The sequence below is a fragment of the Drosophila tropicalis genome, unplaced genomic scaffold, assembly GCF_018151085.1.
Source record: "Drosophila tropicalis isolate 14030-0801.00 unplaced genomic scaffold, ASM1815108v1 contig_906, whole genome shotgun sequence".
Classification (NCBI taxonomy): domain Eukaryota; kingdom Metazoa; phylum Arthropoda; class Insecta; order Diptera; family Drosophilidae; genus Drosophila; species Drosophila tropicalis.
The window spans coordinates 91988-114208 of record NW_027173406.1 but is presented as its reverse complement, the minus strand read 5'-3'; the positions used below and the strand labels follow the sequence as shown (position 1 = coordinate 114208).

The following is a 22221-nucleotide window of genomic DNA, read 5'->3' as shown; positions in this document are numbered from 1 at the left end:
AAGTACAGTAAATGCAATCATTCAACTTCGCGTAAACTCTCATAAAGTCAAAACATCAAAAATAAAACAAAAAGTTTATCTTTGAATAATCTAAAAAAGTGAAAACAAAAAAGTAAAATGAAGCAAGGTAAAGTCAGACTCGTCGACTGGGGTATACCATGCACCAGGTGAAACAAATATTTCAAATTTCGAAAACCAAATGTTTGTCTCATTAAATTGTTTTTTACATGTCTTTATACTATATGCTATCTCGCTCACTCTACGAAGACACGAGCACTCTAGCTCCACCACTTGAGAACGTAATTCTGGACTTGTGGACCGCTTTCTTAGTAAAATACGTTCATACTCTCATATTTTGCATGTTTCCAGTCTGATTTCAATAAAATTTGGTAGTTTTGTAGAAATAGATAAGATTAATTAGTCTGCCTAATTTGAATGCGATAGTCAAAAAACCACAGGGAGAAAATCGGTTTTTTTCTAATTATGGAGGCGGAGTAGGGCGTGGCAAAATATGAAAATATATATGTAGGAAATGAAGTGTCAGGCAGGCATAATCATGGCAATCGTTTGGTACCGAGTGAGCGAGACAGAAACGACACGCAGCGGCAGTACCTATCTGGTCGACTCACTCATGAAAATAAAGCAGAAGCGTCGATCGGAAAGCACTCGCAATCGTACTCTCGCCTCGATCACATCGCACACCCAAATTTGTCGCCAGGCCATTATAATAATTAATAAATATATGTATTCTAAAAATAAAGAAACATTGTTAATAAATAATAAGTTTAAATAAGGAAATCACATCCTTAAATAATATTGAACTAAATAACCAGAATAATTCAAATTCTACAAACTGGGGGCTCAACCGAGATTTCTGGCCCAAGACAATTAGTGAAAATCGTGTGTGTGTGTGTGTGTGAAGTTCGCAGAAAATTGTTAAAATTGCATGCATTAACGTGTAACGCGTAAATTACCCACTCCCAGCTCGGGGAGGTAGTGACGAAAAATAACAATACAGGACTCATATCCGAGGCCCTGTAATTGGAATGAGTACACTTTAAATCCTTTAACAAGGACCAATTGGAGGGCAAGTCTGGTGCCAGCAGCCGCGGTAATTCCAGCTCCAATAGCGTATATTAAAGTTGTTGCGGTTAAAACGTTCGTAGTTGAACTTGTGCTTCATACGGGTAGTACAACATACATTTGTAGTTAGTACTATACCTTTATGTATGTAAGCGTATTATCGGTGGAGTTCTTATATGTAATTAAGTACTTGTACTTTTTTATATATTCCTCCTATTTAAAAACCTACATTAGTGCTCTTCATCGAGTGTTTTTGTGGGCCGGTACAATTACTTTGAACAAATTAGAGTGCTTAAAGCAGGCTTCAAATGCCTGAATATTCTGTGCATGGGATAATGAAATAAGACCTCTGTTCTGCTTTCATTGGTTTTCAGATCAAGAGGTAATGATTAATAGAAGCAGTTTGGGGGCATTAGTATTACGACGCGAGAGGTGAAATTCTTGGACCGTCGTAAGACTAACTTAAGCGAAAGCATTTGCCAAAGATGTTTTCATTAATCAAGAACGAAAGTTAGAGGTTCGAAGGCGATCAGATACCGCCCTAGTTCTAACCATAAACGATGCCAGCTAGCAATTGGGTGTAGCTACTTTTATGGCTCTCTCAGTCGCTTCCCGGGAAACCAAAGCTTTTGGGCTCCGGGGGAAGTATGGTTGCAAAGCTGAAACTTAAAGGAATTGACGGAAGGGCACCACCAGGAGTGGAGCCTGCGGCTTAATTTGACTCAACACGGGAAAACTTACCAGGTCCGAACATAAGTGTGTAAGACAGATTGATAGCTCTTTCTCGAATCTATGGGTGGTGGTGCATGGCCGTTCTTAGTTCGTGGAGTGATTTGTCTGGTTAATTCCGATAACGAACGAGACTCAAATATATTAAATAGATATCTTCAGGATTATGGTGTTGAAGCTTATATTGCCTTCATTCATGGTAGCAGTAAAATGTTTATTGTGTTTGAATGTGTTTATATAAGTGGAGCCGTACCTGTTGGTTTGTCCCATTATAAGGACACTAGCTTCTTAAATGGACAAATTGCGTCTAGCAATAATGAGATTGAGCAATAACAGGTCTGTGATGCCCTTAGATGTCCTGGGCTGCACGCGCGCTACAATGAAAGTATCAACGTGTATTTCCTAGACCGAGAGGTCCGGGTAAACCGCTGAACCACTTTCATGCTTGGGATTGTGAACTGAAACTGTTCACATGAACTTGGAATTCCTAGTAAGTGTGAGTCATTAACTCGCATTGATTACGTCCCTGCCCTTTGTGCACACCGCCCGTCGCTACTACCGATTGAATTATTTAGTGAGGTCTCCGGACGTGATCACTGTGACGCCTTGCGTGTTACGGTTGTTTCGCAAAAGTTGACCGAACTTGATTATTTAGAGGAAGTAAAAGTCGTAACAAGGTTTCCGTAGGTGAACCTGCGGAAGGATCATTATTGTATTTTCCAACCGTTATTAAAATAAATAAATTCCAAATTATTATAAGATATATAAGATGAAAATGAAATTTAAGATGAGAGCATAAGAACTAAATTCTATCCTATTTACCCAAGGATAAAAAAAAGAGTATAAAATTAAACAACAATTGACGGACGGTAGCAAAATATGCTAAAACTCTTTAAATTATGGTGTTTTGCCAGCCATAAATAAAAATTATGTATTCCGATCGGAGATTGAAAATGATTTTTGTATATCTTATTTATTTGCGTGTATATGTACCATAATATACAGGCGTTGCGTATTGTATTGGCCATTATTGGTTTGGGCATTCAATGGTTAAAGCAACATCCCAAATGTACAATGTTGTACCTGCATTTAAGGTTAACGTTTTACATAATTTGATCGCTTACAAAATTTATCATCTTTTATAAATTATCAAGTCCAGTATTCAATCATTTATGTTAACTAAGACATTTCGCAGCATTCGTTTGGGTTAAGATTTTATTGAAGGAATTGATATATGCCAGTAAAATGGTGTATTTTTAATTTCTTTCAATAAAAATATTATTGACGTAATGAAATAAACAAACAATTTATTAATCACTCTAAGCGGTGGATCACTCGGCTCATGGGTCGATGAAGAACGCAGCAAACTGTGCGTCATCGTGTGAACTGCAGGACACATGAACATCGACATTTTGAACGCATATCGCAGTCCATGCTGTTATGGTACTTTAATTAATTTTAGAGTGCTGCTTGGACTACATATGGTTGAGGGTTGTAAGACTATGCTAAATAAGTTGTTTTAGTATTTTACGAAATATTAAAGCATATGGTATATTATTGGATATATATATATATGTATATTCATAATATTAATAATAATTGAAACACATTGGCTCTCATATGTATGAGAAAAATGAAGATGTATAATTTTCTTTTTCAAATCAAATGATACTGAGGAATGTTTAGCATAAAAAATATAAAATTTTAATCTAGAATTGCCTCTTATTAATGATATGAAATGAAAAACAATTGTCATAATATTATTCTTCACTTAAATTAGAAATTTACAATGGTTTTAATATATTTAATAATATATTTGTGTGTATATACAACCTCAACTCATATGGGACTACCCCCTGAATTTAAGCATATTAATTAGGGGAGGAAAAGAAACTAACAAGGATTTTCTTAGTAGCGGCGAGCGAAAAGAAAATAGTTCAGCACTAAGTCACTTTGTCTTTATGGCAAATGTGAGATGCAGTGTATGGAGCATCAATATTCTAGTATGAGAAATTAACGATTTAAGTCCTTCTTAAATGAGGCCATTTACCCATAGAGGGTGCCAGGCCCGTATAACGTTAATGATTACTAGATGGTGTTTCCAAAGAGTCGTGTTGCTTGATAGTGCAGCACTAAGTGGGTGGTAAACTCCATCTAAAACTAAATATAACCATGAGACCGATAGTAAACAAGTACCGTGAGGGAAAGTTGAAAAGAACTCTGAATAGAGAGTTAAATAGTACGTGAAACTGCTTAGAGGTTAAGCCCGATGAACCTGAATATCCATTATGGAAAATTCATCATTAGAGTTGTAATATTTCAATAATATTATAATAATAGTGTGCATTTTTTCCATATAAGGACATTGTAATCTATTAACATGAACCAAATTTATCATAAAATATGACTTATAGTTTATTTAAATTATTTTGCTTGCATTTTAACATAGAATAAATGTCATTAATTTGATAAAGTGTTGATAGATTTATATGAATACAGTGCGTTAATTTTTCGGAATTATATAATAGCATGATTATCATTGATTTTCTGTGTTTATTATATGCACTTGTATGATTAACAATGCGAAAGATTCAGGATACCTTCGGGACCCGTCTTGAAACACGGACCAAGGAGTCTAACATATGTGCAAGTTATTGGGATATAAACCTAATAGCATAATTAACTTGACTAATAATGGGATTAGTTTTTTAACTATTTATAGTTAATTAACACAATCCCGGGGCGTTCTATATAGTTATGTATAATGATATTTATATTATTTATACCTCTAACTGGAACGTACCTTGAGCATATATGCTGTGACCCGAAAGATGGTGAACTATACTTGATCAGGTTGAAGTCAGGGGAAACCCTGATGGAAGACCGAAACAGTTCTGACGTGCAAATCGATTGTCAGAATTGAGTATAGGGGCGAAAGACCAATCGAACCATCTAGTAGCTGGTTCCTTCCGAAGTTTCCCTCAGGATAGCTGGTGCATTTAAATGTTATATAAAATAATCTTATCTGGTAAAGCGAATGATTAGAGGCCTTAGGGTCGAAACGATCTTAACCTATTCTCAAACTTTAAATGGGTAAGAACCTTAACTTTCTTGATATGAAGTTTAAGGTTATGATATATTGTGCCCAGTGGGCCACTTTTGGTAAGCAGAACTGGCGCTGTGGGATGAACCAAACGTAATGTTACGGTGCCCAAATTAACAACTCATACAGAAACCATGAAAGGCGTTGGTTGCTTAAAACAGCAGGACGGTGATCATGGAAGTCGAAATCCGCTAAGGAGTGTGTAACAACTCACCTGCCGAAGCAACTAGCCCTTAAAATGGATGGCGCTTAAGTTGTATACCTATACATTACCGCTAAAGTAGATGATTTATATTATTTATAATATAAATTTTGAAACTTTAGTGAGTAGGAAGGTACAATGGTGTGCTTAGAAGTGTTTGGCGTAAGCCTGCATGGAGCCGCCATTGGTACAGATCTTGGTGGTAGTAGCAAATAATCGAATGAGACCTTGGAGGACTGAAGTGGAGAAGGGTTTCGTGTGAACAGTGGTTGATCACGAGTTAGTCGGTCCTAAGTTCAAGGCGAAAGCCGAAAATTTTCAAGTTTTAAATATGTCAAATAAATTAATCTAAAGTAAAACACTTGAATAATTTTGAACGAAAGGGAATACGGTTCCAATTCCGTAACCTGTTGAGTATCCGTTTGTTATTAAATATGGGCCTCGTGCTCATCCTGGCAACAGGAACGACCATAAAGAAGCCGTCGAGAGGTATCGGAAGAGTTTTCTTTTCTGTTTTATAGCCGTACTACCATGGAAGTCTTTCGCAGAGAGATATGGTAGATGGGCTAGAAGAGCATGACATATACTGTTGTGTCGATATTTTCTCCTCGGACCTTGAAAATTTATGGTGGGGATACGCAAACTTCTCAACAGGCCGTACCAATATCCGCAGCTGGTCTCCAAGGTGAAGAGTCTCTAGTCGATAGAATAATGTAGGTAAGGGAAGTCGGCAAATTAGATCCGTAACTTCGGGATAAGGATTGGCTCTGAAGATTGAGATAGTCGGGCTTGATTGGGAAACAATAACATGGTTTATGTGCTCGTTCTGGGTAAATAGAGTTTCTATCATTTATGATAGTTATTTGTTCCCCGGATAGTTAGTTACGTAGCCAATTGTGGAACTTTCTTGCTAAAATTTTTAAGAATACTAATTAATTTTAATTAGTTCTTTTAAATTATAACGATTATCAATTAACAATCAATTCAGAACTGGCACGGACTTGGGGAATCCGACTGTCTAATTAAAACAAAGCATTGTGATGGCCCTAGCGGGTGTTGACACAATGTGATTTCTGCCCAGTGCTCTGAATGTCAAAGTGAAGAAATTCAAGTAAGCAACGAAGATCTCAAGATCAAAGATAAGCGGGTCAACGGCGGGAGTAACATGACGCTCTTAAGAAAATGTGACAGATTGGTACTGACAATTTATATAGTAAAAGAAAATTTTTGAACGACGGAGCTTTGTGAGGACGAGCCTCATTGAAGCGTACTGAAGAGTGGAAGTATTTAGGAATCGTTCACTGGATGGGCGGGCTCGATATAGTCCAGCAGACGACCCGGCGAACATTAAGATTATACCCCCTAAAACCAAAAAATTTTTCACTTAAGACTCCTTATCCCACAACTCTATCACCAACTAACACTTGGGAGTGTGATGATAGGCGTCTTAAGAAAATGTGACAGATTGGTACGGCAATTCGTGAGGAGGTGGTTAGACCTCCCGCTGGATGTACCAGTTGCTTTCTTTCACGCCCCCCACACTTGTGGGGGTCTCGGGATTCCGTCAGTTAGATGGATAGCGCCGATGCTGCGTCTGAAGCGATTGAGCAATATAAAATGGCCCCACCTCGAACAATCCGAGGTAGCTAGCTCTTTCATTGACGGCGAAATGCAAAGGGCTCGAGATAGATTAAAGGCGGAAAATGTGCAGCTGGTTTCGCGTCCAGAGATTGACTCGTATTTTGCAAACAGGTTGTACATGTCTGTTGATGGTTGCGGTCTCCGTGAAGCGGGTCACTATGGCCCGCAACATGGATGGGTGAGTCAGCCCACGCGCTTGCTAACAGGAAAGGAATATTTACACGGTGTCAAATTGCGGATAAATGCCCTACCCTCTAAGTCTCGTACGACGAGGGGAAGGCACGAATTGGAGAGACGGTGTCGTGCAGGATGTGATGCTCCCGAGACAACAAACCACATCTTGCAAAAATGCTATCGTACGCATGGGAGGCGGGTAGCTAGACACAACAGCGTAGTAAATGCCGTCAAGCGGGGGCTTGAAGGCAGAGGCTGCGTTGTCCATGTCGAACCAAGTCTGCATTGCGACTCGGGGTTAAATAAACCGGACCTGGTGGGAATCCGACAGAATCACATTTATGTGATTGACATCCAGGTGGTGACAGACGGACATTCCTTAGACCAAGCGCATCAGCGTAAGGTTGAAAGGTACGACAGAGCTGACATAAGATCACAACTGCGGCGATCTTTCGGAGCGACAGGTGACATCGAGTTTCACTCCGTCACACTCAACTGGAGAGGAGTCTGGAGCGGTCAGTCGGTCAAACGATTGATAGCAAAGGACCTCCTCACCGCTAATGATAGCAAAATCATTAGCGTCAGAGCAGTGAACGGCGGAGTGACGTCATTCAAATACTTCATGTATTGTGCTGGGTATACGAGAGCTAGGCGTATCATACTCTAGCTTCTTATATTTTTGCCTGCTACCTTGGCATAACACCTAAAAAGGTACAAACATCGCACATCTATAGAATTGAGGTGGTTTTAGTACGTAGGCACTGTAGAACTTAATTGTTCTGATGACACAGTGAATCGTGCATGCGAGATTTTTCCATAAAGGTTTGCTCGTATCTTTAGAAGATTTCCTTCCTTAGCGATCAAAAAAAAAAAAAAAAAAAAAAAAAAATAGCCAAATGCCTCGTCATCTAATTAGTGACGCGCATGAATGGATTAACGAGATTCCTACTGTCCCTATCTACTATCTAGCGAAACCACAGCCAAGGGAACGGGCTTGGAATAATTAGCGGGGAAAGAAGACCCTTTTGAGCTTGACTCTAATCTGGCAGTGTAAGGAGACATAAGAGGTGTAGAATAAGTGGGAGATATTATTCCTTGTGTTTGATATCGCCAATGAAATACCACTACTCTTATTGTTTCCTTACTTACTTGATTAAATGGAACGTGTATCATTTCCTAGCCATTATACGGATATATTTATTATATCTTATGGTATTGGGTTTTGATGCAAGCTTCTTGATCAAAGTATCACGAGTTTGTTATATAATCGCAAACAAATTCTTTAATGAGAGATTGCATTTATGTATTTTCAATTTGAAATTTTTGGTATAACTCCAATTACTCAGGTATGATCCAATTCAAGGACATTGCCAGGTAGGGAGTTTGACTGGGGCGGTACATCTCTCAAATAATAACGGAGGTGTCCCAAGGCCAGCTCAGTGCGGACAGAAACCACACATAGAGCAAAAGGGCAAATGCTGACTTGATCTCGGTGTTCAGTACACACAGGGACAGCAAAAGCTCGGCCTATCGATCCTTTTGGTTTAAAGAGTTTTTAACAAGAGGTGTCAGAAAAGTTACCATAGGGATAACTGGCTTGTGGCGGCCAAGCGTTCATAGCGACGTCGCTTTTTGATCCTTCGATGTCGGCTCTTCCTATCATTGTGAAGCAAAATTCACCAAGCGTTGGATTGTTCACCCATGCAAGGGAACGTGAGCTGGGTTTAGACCGTCGTGAGACAGGTTAGTTTTACCCTACTAATGACAAAACGTTGTTGCGACAGCATTCCTGCGTAGTACGAGAGGAACCGCAGGTACGGACCAATGGCACAATACTTGTTCGAGCGAACAGTGGTATGACGCTACGTCCGTTGGATTATGCCTGAACGCCTCTAAGGTCGTATCCGTGCTGGACTGCAATGATAAATAAGGGGCAATTTGCATTGTATGGCTTCTAAACCATTAAAAGTTTATTTTATAAACGACAATGGATGTGATGCCAATGTTATTTGTAACATAGTAAATTGGGAGGATCTTCGATCACCTGATGCCGCGCTAGTTACTTATTAAAACATTATTTAATACAATGACAAAGCCTAGAATCAATTGTAAACGACTTTTGTAACAGGCAAGGTGTTGTAAGTGGTTGAGCAGCTGCCATACTGCGATCCACTGAAGCTTATCCTTTGCTTGATGATTCGATTTTTAAATTGCCGATGTATTTTTATTATATGGAGAGTATTTCATATAATAAGTATTATTATTTATTATAAGTATATAACTTAAAAGAACGAAAACGGCGGTTCCAACTGTGATCGTCATAATGTACCCAAATGAATCGTCATCATTTTAGTGACGCAACATATGTATTTTAAGAGATTCCTACTGTCCCTATTAAAAAGGGAAAATAAAATTATTATAAGTATATAACTTAAAAGAACGAAAACGGCGGTTCCAACTGTGATCGTCATAATGTACCCAAATGAATCGTCATCATTTTAGTGACGCAACATATGTATTTTAAGAGATTCCTACTGTCCCTATTAAAAAGGGAAAATAAAATTATTATAAGTATATAACTTAAAAGAACGAAAACGGCGGTTCCAACTGTGATCGTCATAATGTACCCAAATGAATCGTCATCATTTTAGTGACGCAACATATGTATTTTAAGAGATTCCTACTGTCCCTATTAAAAAGGGAAAATAAAATTATTATAAGTATATAACTTAAAAGAACGAAATCGGCGGTTCCAACTGTGATCGTCATAATGTACCCAAATGAATCGTCATCATTTTAGTGACGCAACATATGTATTTTAAGAGATTCCTACTGTCCCTATTACAAAGGGAAAATATAATTATTATAAGTATATAACTTAAAAGAACGAAAATGGCGGTTTCAACTGTGATCGTCATAATGTACCCAAATGAATCGTCATCATTTTAGTGACGCAACATATGTATTTTAAGAGATTCCTACTGTCCCTATTAAAAAGGGAAAATAAAATTATTATAAGTATATAACTTAAAAGAACGAAAATGGCGGTTTCAACTGTGATCGTCATAATGTACCCAAATGAATCGTCATCATTTTAGTGACGCAACATATGTATTTTAAGAGATTCCTACTGTCCCTATTACAAAGGGAAAATAAAATTATTATAAGTATATAACTTAAAAGAACGAAAATGGCGGTTTCAACTGTGATCGTCATAATGTAGCCAAATGAATCGTAATCTTTTTAGTGATGCAATAAAATGTGGATTACAAATTCTTCCGTATTTATTATCTCCTCATTATATTGAAAAAAAGTGGGAACATCCATATATGGGATATGCATATTGTATGAATATCTCATATCATATGAAAAAAATATCATAACGTATGGGATTTATTTATTATCCCATTTATATGAAAAAAAATTGTACTCACTATTAAAAATATTAATTTTGCCCATTTATCATATGGGAACATCCATATCATATGGGATATGCATTTTGTATAAATATCTCATATCATATGAAAAAATATCATAACGTATGGGATTTATTTATTATCCCATTTATATGAAAAAAAATTTCAATATCATATGGGATATGCATTTTGTATAAATATCTCATATCATATGAAAAAATATCATAACGTATGGGATTTATTTATTATACCATTTATATGAAAAAAATTTCAATATCATATGGGAACTTCCATATCATATGGGATATGCATTTTGTATAAATATCTCATATCATATGAAAAAATATCATAACGTATGGGATTTATTTATTATCCCATTTATATGAAGAAAATTTCAATATCATATGGGATATGCATTTTGTATAAATATCTCATATCATATGAAAAAATATCATAACGTATGGGATTTATTTATTATCCCATTTATATGAAAAAAATTTCAATATCATATGGGATATGCATTTTGTATAAATATCTCATATCATATGAAAAAATATCATAACGTATGGGATTTATTTATTATACCATTTATATGAAAAAAAATTTTACTCAATATTAAAAATATAAATTTTGCCCACTTATCATATGGGAACATCCATATCATATGGGAAATGCATATCGTATGAACATCTCATATCATATGAAAAAATATCATAACGTATGGGATTTATTTATTATCCCATTTATATGAAAAAAATTTCAATATCATATGGGAGCATCCATATCATATGGGATATGCATTTTGTATAAATATCTCATATCATATGAAAAAATATCATAACGTATGGGTTTTATTTATTATCTCATTTATATGAAAAAAATTTCAATATCATATGGGAACTTCCATATCATATGGGATATGCATTTTGTATAAATATCTCATATCATATGAAAAAATATCATAACGTATGGGATTTATTTATTATCCCATTTATATGAAAAAAAATTTTACTTAATATTAAAAATATAAATTTTGCCCATTTATCATATGGGAACATCCATATCATATGGGATATGCATATCGTATGAACATCTCATATCATATGAAAAAATATCATAACGTATGGGATTTATTTATTATCCCATTTATATGAAAAAAAATTTTACTCAATATTGAAAATATTTATTTTGCCCATTTATCATATGGGAACATCCATATCATATGGGATATGCATATCGTATAAATATCTCATATCATATGAAAAAAATATCATAACGTATGGCGCTTATTTATTATCCCATTTATATGAAAAAAATTTCAATATCATATGGGAACATCCATATCATATGGGATATGCATTTTGTATAAATATCTCATATCATATGAAAAAAATATCATAACGTATGGGATTTATTTATTATCCCATTTATATGAAAAAAATTTCAATATCATATGGGATATGCATTTTGTATAAATATCTCATATCATATGAAAAAATATCATAACGTATGGGATTTATTTATTATACCATTTATATGAAAAAAAATTTTACTCAATATTAAAAATATAAATTATGCCCACTTATCATATGGGAACATCCATATCATATGGGAAATGCATATCGTATGAACATCTCATATCATATGAAAAAATATCATAACGTATGGGATTTATTTATTATCCCATTTATTTGAAAAAAAATTTCAATATCATATGGGAACATCCATATCATATGGGATATGCATTTTGTATAAATATCTCATATCATATGAAAAAATATCATAACGTATGGGATTTATTTATTATCTCATTTATATGAAAAAAATTTCAATATCATATGGGAACTTCCATATCATATGGGATATGCATTTTGTATAAATATCTCATATCATATGAAAAAATATCATAACGTATGGGATTTATTTATTATCCCATTTATATGAAAAAAAAATTTACTTAATATTAAAAATATAAATTTTGCCCATTTATCATATGGGAACATCCATATCATATGGGATATGCATATCGTATGAACATCTCATATCATATGAAAAAATATCATAACGTATGGGATTTATTTATTATCCCATTTATATGAAAAAAAATTTTACTCAGTATTGAAAATATTTATTTTGCCCATTTATCATATGGGAACATCCATATCATATGGGATATGCATATCGTATAAATATCTCATATCATATGAAAAAATATATCATAACGTATGGGGCTTATTTATTATCCCATTTATATGAAAAAAAATTTTACTCAATATTAAAAATATAAATTTTGCCCATTTATCATATGGGATCATCCATATCATATGGGATATGCATATCGTATAAAAACATATTTATAAAAAAAAATGTTAATTTATTATTGAGCGGTACCTTCACACATAAATGGGCGATTTCGAGAATGCGTGACAAAATTAGGCAAAAACCTACTTAGGTGGTGTGATGTCGAGCATGGTCAGTCATATGTAATATCGGTACAGTTCTCAAATACATATGTCTTATGCATTTATAATCGGCAATGTCAATTTATTTATATATTATAATGAAGTTTAATGGTATTTATAAAAATACATATGAAAAATTATTGTTGAGTGGTACCTTCAAACATAAATGGGCGATTTCGAGAAAGCGTGGCACAAAACCTACTTAGGTGGTGTGATGTCGAGCATGGTCAGTCATATGTAATATCGGTACAGTTCTCAAATACATATGTCTTATGCATTTATAATCGGCAATGTCAGTTTATTTATATATTATATTGAAGTTTAATGGTATTTATAAAAATACATATGAAAAATTATTGTTGAGTGGTACCTTCAAACATAAATGGGCGATTTCGAGAAAGCGTGGCACAAAACCTACTTAGGTGGTGTGATGTCGAGCATGGTCAGTCATATGTAATATCGGTACAGTTCTCAAATACATATGTCTTATGCATTTATAATCGGCAATGTCAATTTATTTATATATTATAATGAAGTTTAATGGTATTTATAAAAATACATATGAAAAATTATTGTTGAGTGGTACCTTCAAACATAAATGGGCGATTTCGAGAAAGCGTGGCACAAAACCTACTTAGGTGGTGTGATGTCGAGCATGGTCAGTCATATGTAATATCGGTACAGTTCTCAAATACATATGTCTTATGCATTTATAATCGGCAATGTCAGTTTATTTATATATTATAATGAAGTTTAATGGTATTTATAAAAATACATATGAAAAATTATTGTTGAGTGGTACCTTCAAACATAAATGGGCGATTTCGAGAAAGCGTGGCACAAAACCTACTTAGGTGGTGTGATGTCGAGCATGGTCAGTCATATGTAATATCGGTACAGTTCTCAAATACATATGTCTTATGCATTTATAATCGGCAATGTCAATTTATTTATATATTATAATGAAGTTTAATGGTATTTATAAAAATACATATGAAAAATTATTGTTGAGTGGTACCTTCAAACATAAATGGGCGATTTCGAGAAAGCGTGGCACAAAACCTACTTAGGTGGTGTGATGTCGAGCATGGTCAGTCATATGTAATATCGGTACAGTTCTCAAATACATATGTCTTATGCATTTATAATCGGCAATGTCAATTTATTTATATATTATAATGAAGTTTAATGGTATTTATAAAAATACATATGAAAAATTATTGTTGAGTGGTACCTTCAAACATAAATGGGCGATTTCGAGAAAGCGTGTCACAAAACCTACTCATGATGAACAGTGGTTGTTCAGACTAATTGAAGGTTATGCTCTACTTCAAATTTAATATATCAAATAAAAAGATAATGAAAAAGCCTACCAAGGTATTCCAAGGTGTATGATGAAACGGTCTTAGGAGCGTTCTCTCTGCTGAAGTTTATTCACTGGTTATATTTGGATTTATCGTTAATACAAAATAAAGATTATGAGCATTAAATTAGTTCTTAGTTTAATTGTTCATAATCTTTAACCTTTTTATATAAAAAGGTAAATATGAGAATTGCGTCATAAATCTTGTTATGTTCGCAAATTAACTAATTGATCTTTTATATAGAGCAAAATTATTATTTTTTTTTATTAAAATCAAGTCATTTTTATTGAATTAACTTTTCCTTATAATTAAAAAACATTCGTCACATTAAATTTGAGTGATGGTTTTACTTAATATATAAAATCACACATTAAATATCAATTTCTATTTAAATTTTAAATTTAATATCAAAATACAAATGTTTATTTTATTTGAAAATAAACAAAATTAAAGCAAATGTGATTATATATTTTGTAAGTGTAAAAATAAAGATATTTTTGATCATTATTATTGAAAATTTATACAATTAATGAAAAACGAAAATGAACGCTATTAAATTTTGGCCGTATTCGTAAAATGTTACCACAAATAATATATTTTATTTTATTGAAAAATATATAATATTGTCAAGTATCTTTAAATATTTTAAAATATGCGTTTGTCTAAATTCATATATTCATGTTTTTAACAACACATTAAATAATAACATTATTCTGGTTGATCCTGCCAGTAGTTATATGCTTGTCTCAAAGATTAAGCCATGCATGTCTAAGTACACACGAATTAAAAGTGAAACCGCAAAAGGCTCATTATATCAGTTATGGTTCCTTAGATCGTTAACAGTTACTTGGATAACTGTGGTAATTCTAGAGCTAATACATGCAATTAAAACACGGACCTTTTGGGACGTGTGCTTTTATTAGACTAAAACCAAGCGATCAATTGATCGTTATATTGGTTGAACTCTAGATAACATGCAGATCGTATGGTCTTGTACCGACGACAGATCTTTCAAATGTCTGCCCTATCAACTTTTGATGGTAGTATCTAGGACTACCATGGTTGCAACGGGTAACGGGGAATCAGGGTTCGGTTCCGGAGAGGGAGCCTGAGAAACGGCTACCACATCTAAGGAAGGCAGCAGGCGCGTAAATTACCCACTCCCAGCTCGGGGAGGTAGTGACGAAAAATAACAATACAGGACTCATATCCGAGGCCCTGTAATTGGAATGAGTACACTTTAAATCCTTTAACAAGGACCAATTGGAGGGCAAGTCTGGTGCCAGCAGCCGCGGTAATTCCAGCTCCAATAGCGTATATTAAAGTTGTTGCGGTTAAAACGTTCGTAGTTGAACTTGTGCTTCATACGGGTAGTACAACATACATTTGTAGTTAGTACTATACCTTTATGTATGTAAGCGTATTATCGGTGGAGTTCTTATATGTAATTAAGTACTTGTACTTTTTATATATTCCTCCTATTTAAAAACCTACATTAGTGCTCTTCATCGAGTGTTTTTGTGGGCCGGTACAATTACTTTGAACAAATTAGAGTGCTTAAAGCAGGCTTCAAATGCCTGAATATTCTGTGCATGGGATAATGAAATAAGACCTCTGTTCTGCTTTCATTGGTTTTCAGATCAAGAGGTAATGATTAATAGAAGCAGTTTGGGGGCATTAGTATTACGACGCGAGAGGTGAAATTCTTGGACCGTCGTAAGACTAACTTAAGCGAAAGCATTTGCCAAAGATGTTTTCATTAATCAAGAACGAAAGTTAGAGGTTCGAAGGCGATCAGATACCGCCCTAGTTCTAACCATAAACGATGCCAGCTAGCAATTGGGTGTAGCTACTTTTATGGCTCTCTCAGTCGCTTCCCGGGAAACCAAAGCTTTTGGGCTCCGGGGGAAGTATGGTTGCAAAGCTGAAACTTAAAGGAATTGACGGAAGGGCACCACCAGGAGTGGAGCCTGCGGCTTAATTTGACTCAACACGGGAAAACTTACCAGGTCCGAACATAAGTGTGTAAGACAGATTGATAGCTCTTTCTCGAATCTATGGGTGGTGGTGCATGGCCGTTCTTAGTTCGTGGAGTGATTTGTCTGGTTAATTCCGATAACGAACGAGACTCAAATATATTAAATAGATATCTTCAGGATTATGGTGTTGAAGCTTATATTGCCTTCATTCATGGTAGCAGTAAAATGTTTATTGTGTTTGAATGTGTTTATATAAGTGGAGCCGTACCTGTTGGTTTGTCCCATTATAAGGACACTAGCTTCTTAAATGGACAAATTGCGTCTAGCAATAATGAGATTGAGCAATAACAGGTCTGTGATGCCCTTAGATGTCCTGGGCTGCACGCGCGCTACAATGAAAGTATCAACGTGTATTTCCTAGACCGAGAGGTCCGGGTAAACCGCTGAACCACTTTCATGCTTGGGATTGTGAACTGAAACTGTTCACATGAACTTGGAATTCCTAGTAAGTGTGAGTCATTAACTCGCATTGATTACGTCCCTGCCCTTTGTGCACACCGCCCGTCGCTACTACCGATTGAATTATTTAGTGAGGTCTCCGGACGTGATCACTGTGACGCCTTGCGTGTTACGGTTGTTTCGCAAAAGTTGACCGAACTTGATTATTTAGAGGAAGTAAAAGTCGTAACAAGGTTTCCGTAGGTGAACCTGCGGAAGGATCATTATTGTATTTTCCAACCGTTATTAAAATAAATAAATTCCAAATTATTATAAGATATATAAGATGAAAATGAAATTTAAGATGAGAGCATAAGAACTAAATTCTATCCTATTTACCCAAGGATAAAAAAAAAGAGTATAAAATTAAACAACAATTGACGGACGGTAGCAAAATATGCTAAAACTCTTTAAATTATGGTGTTTTGCCAGCCATAAATAAAAATTATGTATTCCGATCGGAGATTGAAAATGATTTTTGTATATCTTATTTATTTGCGTGTATATGTACCATAATATACAGGCGTTGCGTATTGTATTGGCCATTATTGGTTTGGGCATTCAATGGTTAAAGCAACATCCCAAATGTACAATGTTGTACCTGCATTTAAGGTTAACGTTTTACATAATTTGATCGCTTACAAAATTTATCATCTTTTATAAATTATCAAGTCCAGTATTCAATCATTTATGTTAACTAAGACATTTCGCAGCATTCGTTTGGGTTAAGATTTTATTGAAGGAATTGATATATGCCAGTAAAATGGTGTATTTTTAATTTCTTTCAATAAAAATATTATTGACGTAATGAAATAAACAAACAATTTATTAATCACTCTAAGCGGTGGATCACTCGGCTCATGGGTCGATGAAGAACGCAGCAAACTGTGCGTCATCGTGTGAACTGCAGGACACATGAACATCGACATTTTGAACGCATATCGCAGTCCATGCTGTTATGGTACTTTAATTAATTTTAGAGTGCTGCTTGGACTACATATGGTTGAGGGTTGTAAGACTATGCTAAATAAGTTGTTTTAGTATTTTACGAAATATTAAAGCATATGGTATATTATTGGATATATATATATATGTATATTCATAATATTAATAATAATTGAAACACATTGGCTCTCATATGTATGAGAAAAATGAAGATGTATAATTTTCTTTTTCAAATCAAATGATACTGAGGAATGTTTAGCATAAAAAATATAAAATTTTAATCTAGAATTGCCTCTTATTAATGATATGAAATGAAAAACAATTGTCATAATATTATTCTTCACTTAAATTAGAAATTTACAATGGTTTTAATATATTTAATAATATATTTGTGTGTATATACAACCTCAACTCATATGGGACTACCCCCTGAATTTAAGCATATTAATTAGGGGAGGAAAAGAAACTAACAAGGATTTTCTTAGTAGCGGCGAGCGAAAAGAAAATAGTTCAGCACTAAGTCACTTTGTCTTTATGGCAAATGTGAGATGCAGTGTATGGAGCATCAATATTCTAGTATGAGAAATTAACGATTTAAGTCCTTCTTAAATGAGGCCATTTACCCATAGAGGGTGCCAGGCCCGTATAACGTTAATGATTACTAGATGGTGTTTCCAAAGAGTCGTGTTGCTTGATAGTGCAGCACTAAGTGGGTGGTAAACTCCATCTAAAACTAAATATAACCATGAGACCGATAGTAAACAAGTACCGTGAGGGAAAGTTGAAAAGAACTCTGAATAGAGAGTTAAATAGTACGTGAAACTGCTTAGAGGTTAAGCCCGATGAACCTGAATATCCATTATGGAAAATTCATCATTAGAGTTGTAATATTTCAATAATATTATAATAATAGTGTGCATTTTTTCCATATAAGGACATTGTAATCTATTAACATGAACCAAATTTATCATAAAATATGACTTATAGTTTATTTAAATTATTTTGCTTGCATTTTAACATAGAATAAATGTCATTAATTTGATAAAGTGTTGATAGATTTATATGAATACAGTGCGTTAATTTTTCGGAATTATATAATAGCATGATTATCATTGATTTTCTGTGTTTATTATATGCACTTGTATGATTAACAATGCGAAAGATTCAGGATACCTTCGGGACCCGTCTTGAAACACGGACCAAGGAGTCTAACATATGTGCAAGTTATTGGGATATAAACCTAATAGCATAATTAACTTGACTAATAATGGGATTAGTTTTTTAACTATTTATAGTTAATTAACACAATCCCGGGGCGTTCTATATAGTTATGTATAATGATATTTATATTATTTATACCTCTAACTGGAACGTACCTTGAGCATATATGCTGTGACCCGAAAGATGGTGAACTATACTTGATCAGGTTGAAGTCAGGGGAAACCCTGATGGAAGACCGAAACAGTTCTGACGTGCAAATCGATTGTCAGAATTGAGTATAGGGGCGAAAGACCAATCGAACCATCTAGTAGCTGGTTCCTTCCGAAGTTTCCCTCAGGATAGCTGGTGCATTTAAATGTTATATAAAATAATCTTATCTGGTAAAGCGAATGATTAGAGGCCTTAGGGTCGAAACGATCTTAACCTATTCTCAAACTTTAAATGGGTAAGAACCTTAACTTTCTTGATATGAAGTTTAAGGTTATGATATATTGTGCCCAGTGGGCCACTTTTGGTAAGCAGAACTGGCGCTGTGGGATGAACCAAACGTAATGTTACGGTGCCCAAATTAACAACTCATACAGAAACCATGAAAGGCGTTGGTTGCTTAAAACAGCAGGACGGTGATCATGGAAGTCGAAATCCGCTAAGGAGTGTGTAACAACTCACCTGCCGAAGCAACTAGCCCTTAAAATGGATGGCGCTTAAGTTGTATACCTATACATTACCGCTAAAGTAGATGATTTATATTATTTATAATATAAATTTTGAAACTTTAGTGAGTAGGAAGGTACAATGGTGTGCTTAGAAGTGTTTGGCGTAAGCCTGCATGGAGCCGCCATTGGTACAGATCTTGGTGGTAGTAGCAAATAATCGAATGAGACCTTGGAGGACTGAAGTGGAGAAGGGTTTCGTGTGAACAGTGGTTGATCACGAGTTAGTCGGTCCTAAGTTCAAGGCGAAAGCCGAAAATTTTCAAGTTTTAAATATGTCAAATAAATTAATCTAAAGTAAAACACTTGAATAATTTTGAACGAAAGGGAATACGGTTCCAATTCCGTAACCTGTTGAGTATCCGTTTGTTATTAAATATGGGCCTCGTGCTCATCCTGGCAACAGGAACGACCATAAAGAAGCCGTCGAGAGGTATCGGAAGAGTTTTCTTTTCTGTTTTATAGCCGTACTACCATGGAAGTCTTTCGCAGAGAGATATGGTAGATGGGCTAGAAGAGCATGACATATACTGTTGTGTCGATATTTTCTCCTCGGACCTTGAAAATTTATGGTGGGGATACGCAAACTTCTCAACAGGCCGTACCAATATCCGCAGCTGGTCTCCAAGGTGAAGAGTCTCTAGTCGATAGAATAATGTAGGTAAGGGAAGTCGGCAAATTAGATCCGTAACTTCGGGATAAGGATTGGCTCTGAAGATTGAGATAGTCGGGCTTGATTGGGAAACAATAACATGGTTTATGTGCTCGTTCTGGGTAAATAGAGTTTCTATCATTTATGATAGTTATTTGTTCCCCGGATAGTTAGTTACGTAGCCAATTGTGGAACTTTCTTGCTAAAATTTTTAAGAATACTAATTAATTTTAATTAGTTCTTTTAAATTATAACGATTATCAATTAACAATCAATTCAGAACTGGCACGGACTTGGGGAATCCGACTGTCTAATTAAAACAAAGCATTGTGATGGCCCTAGCGGGTGTTGACACAATGTGATTTCTGCCCAGTGCTCTGAATGTCAAAGTGAAGAAATTCAAGTAAGCGCGGGTCAACGGCGGGAGTAACTATGACTCTCTTAAGGTAGCCAAATGCCTCGTCATCTAATTAGTGACGCGCATGAATGGATTAACGAGATTCCTACTGTCCCTATCTACTATCTAGCGAAACCACAGCCAAGGGAACGGGCTTGGAATAATTAGCGGGGAAAGAAGACCCTTTTGAGCTTGACTCTAATCTGGCAGTGTAAGGAGACATAAGAGGTGTAGAATAAGTGGGAGATATTATTCCTTGTGTTTGATATCGCCAATGAAATACCACTACTCTTATTGTTTCCTTACTTACTTGATTAAATGGAACGTGTATCATTTCCTAGCCATTATACGGATATATTTATTATATCTTATGGTATTGGGTTTTGATGCAAGCTTCTTGATCAAAGTATCACGAGTTTGTTATATAATCGCAAACAAATTCTTTAATGAGAGATTGCATTTATGTATTTTCAATTTGAAATTTTTGGTATAACTCCAATTACTCAGGTATGATCCAATTCAAGGACATTGCCAGGTAGGGAGTTTGACTGGGGCGGTACATCTCTCAAATAATAACGGAGGTGTCCCAAGGCCAGCTCAGTGCGGACAGAAACCACACATAGAGCAAAAGGGCAAATGCTGACTTGATCTCGGTGTTCAGTACACACAGGGACAGCAAAAGCTCGGCCTATCGATCCTTTTGGTTTAAAGAGTTTTTAACAAGAGGTGTCAGAAAAGTTACCATAGGGATAACTGGCTTGTGGCGGCCAAGCGTTCATAGCGACGTCGCTTTTTGATCCTTCGATGTCGGCTCTTCCTATCATTGTGAAGCAAAATTCACCAAGCGTTGGATTGTTCACCCATGCAAGGGAACGTGAGCTGGGTTTAGACCGTCGTGAGACAGGTTAGTTTTACCCTACTAATGACAAAACGTTGTTGCGACAGCATTCCTGCGTAGTACGAGAGGAACCGCAGGTACGGACCAATGGCACAATACTTGTTCGAGCGAACAGTGGTATGACGCTACGTCCGTTGGATTATGCCTGAACGCCTCTAAGGTCGTATCCGTGCTGGACTGCAATGATAAATAAGGGGCAATTTGCATTGTATGGCTTCTAAACCATTAAAAGTTTATTTTATAAACGACAATGGATGTGATGCCAATGTTATTTGTAACATAGTAAATTGGGAGGATCTTCGATCACCTGATGCCGCGCTAGTTACTTATTAAAACATTATTTAATACAATGACAAAGCCTAGAATCAATTGTAAACGACTTTTGTAACAGGCAAGGTGTTGTAAGTGGTTGAGCAGCTGCCATACTGCGATCCACTGAAGCTTATCCTTTGCTTGATGATTCGATTTTTAAATTGCCGATGTATTTTTATTATATGGAGAGTATTTCATATAATAAGTATTATTATTTATTATAAGTATATAACTTAAAAGAACGAAAACGGCGGTTCCAACTGTGATCGTCATAATGTACCCAAATGAATCGTCATCATTTTAGTGACGCAACATATGTATTTTAAGAGATTCCTACTGTCCCTATTAAAAAGGGAAAATAAAATTATTATAAGTATATAACTTAAAAGAACGAAAACGGCGGTTCCAACTGTGATCGTCATAATGTACCCA

General features: G+C 35.3%; 4 non-coding genes and 1 pseudogene across 4 annotated transcripts; all 5 read left to right on the top strand.

Moving 5' to 3' along the window:
* Positions 1–3127: 3127 nt before the first annotated feature.
* LOC137586147 (5.8S ribosomal RNA) lies at positions 3128–3306 on the top strand. Its single transcript, XR_011033708.1, has one exon. It is a non-coding gene; the product is annotated as a 5.8S ribosomal RNA (ribosomal RNA).
* A 335-nt stretch (positions 3307–3641) lies between these two features.
* Positions 3642–9134, top strand: LOC137586161 (large subunit ribosomal RNA; annotated as a pseudogene).
* A 5750-nt stretch (positions 9135–14884) lies between these two features.
* Positions 14885–16878, top strand: LOC137586150 (small subunit ribosomal RNA). Its single transcript, XR_011033710.1, has one exon. It is a non-coding gene; the product is annotated as a small subunit ribosomal RNA (ribosomal RNA).
* A 606-nt stretch (positions 16879–17484) lies between these two features.
* On the top strand, positions 17485–17663 carry LOC137586146 (5.8S ribosomal RNA). The gene has a single exon (XR_011033707.1). It is a non-coding gene; the product is annotated as a 5.8S ribosomal RNA (ribosomal RNA).
* A 335-nt stretch (positions 17664–17998) lies between these two features.
* Positions 17999–21942, top strand: LOC137586159 (large subunit ribosomal RNA). The gene has a single exon (XR_011033719.1). It is a non-coding gene; the product is annotated as a large subunit ribosomal RNA (ribosomal RNA).
* The last annotated feature ends 279 nt before the right edge of the window (positions 21943–22221 follow it).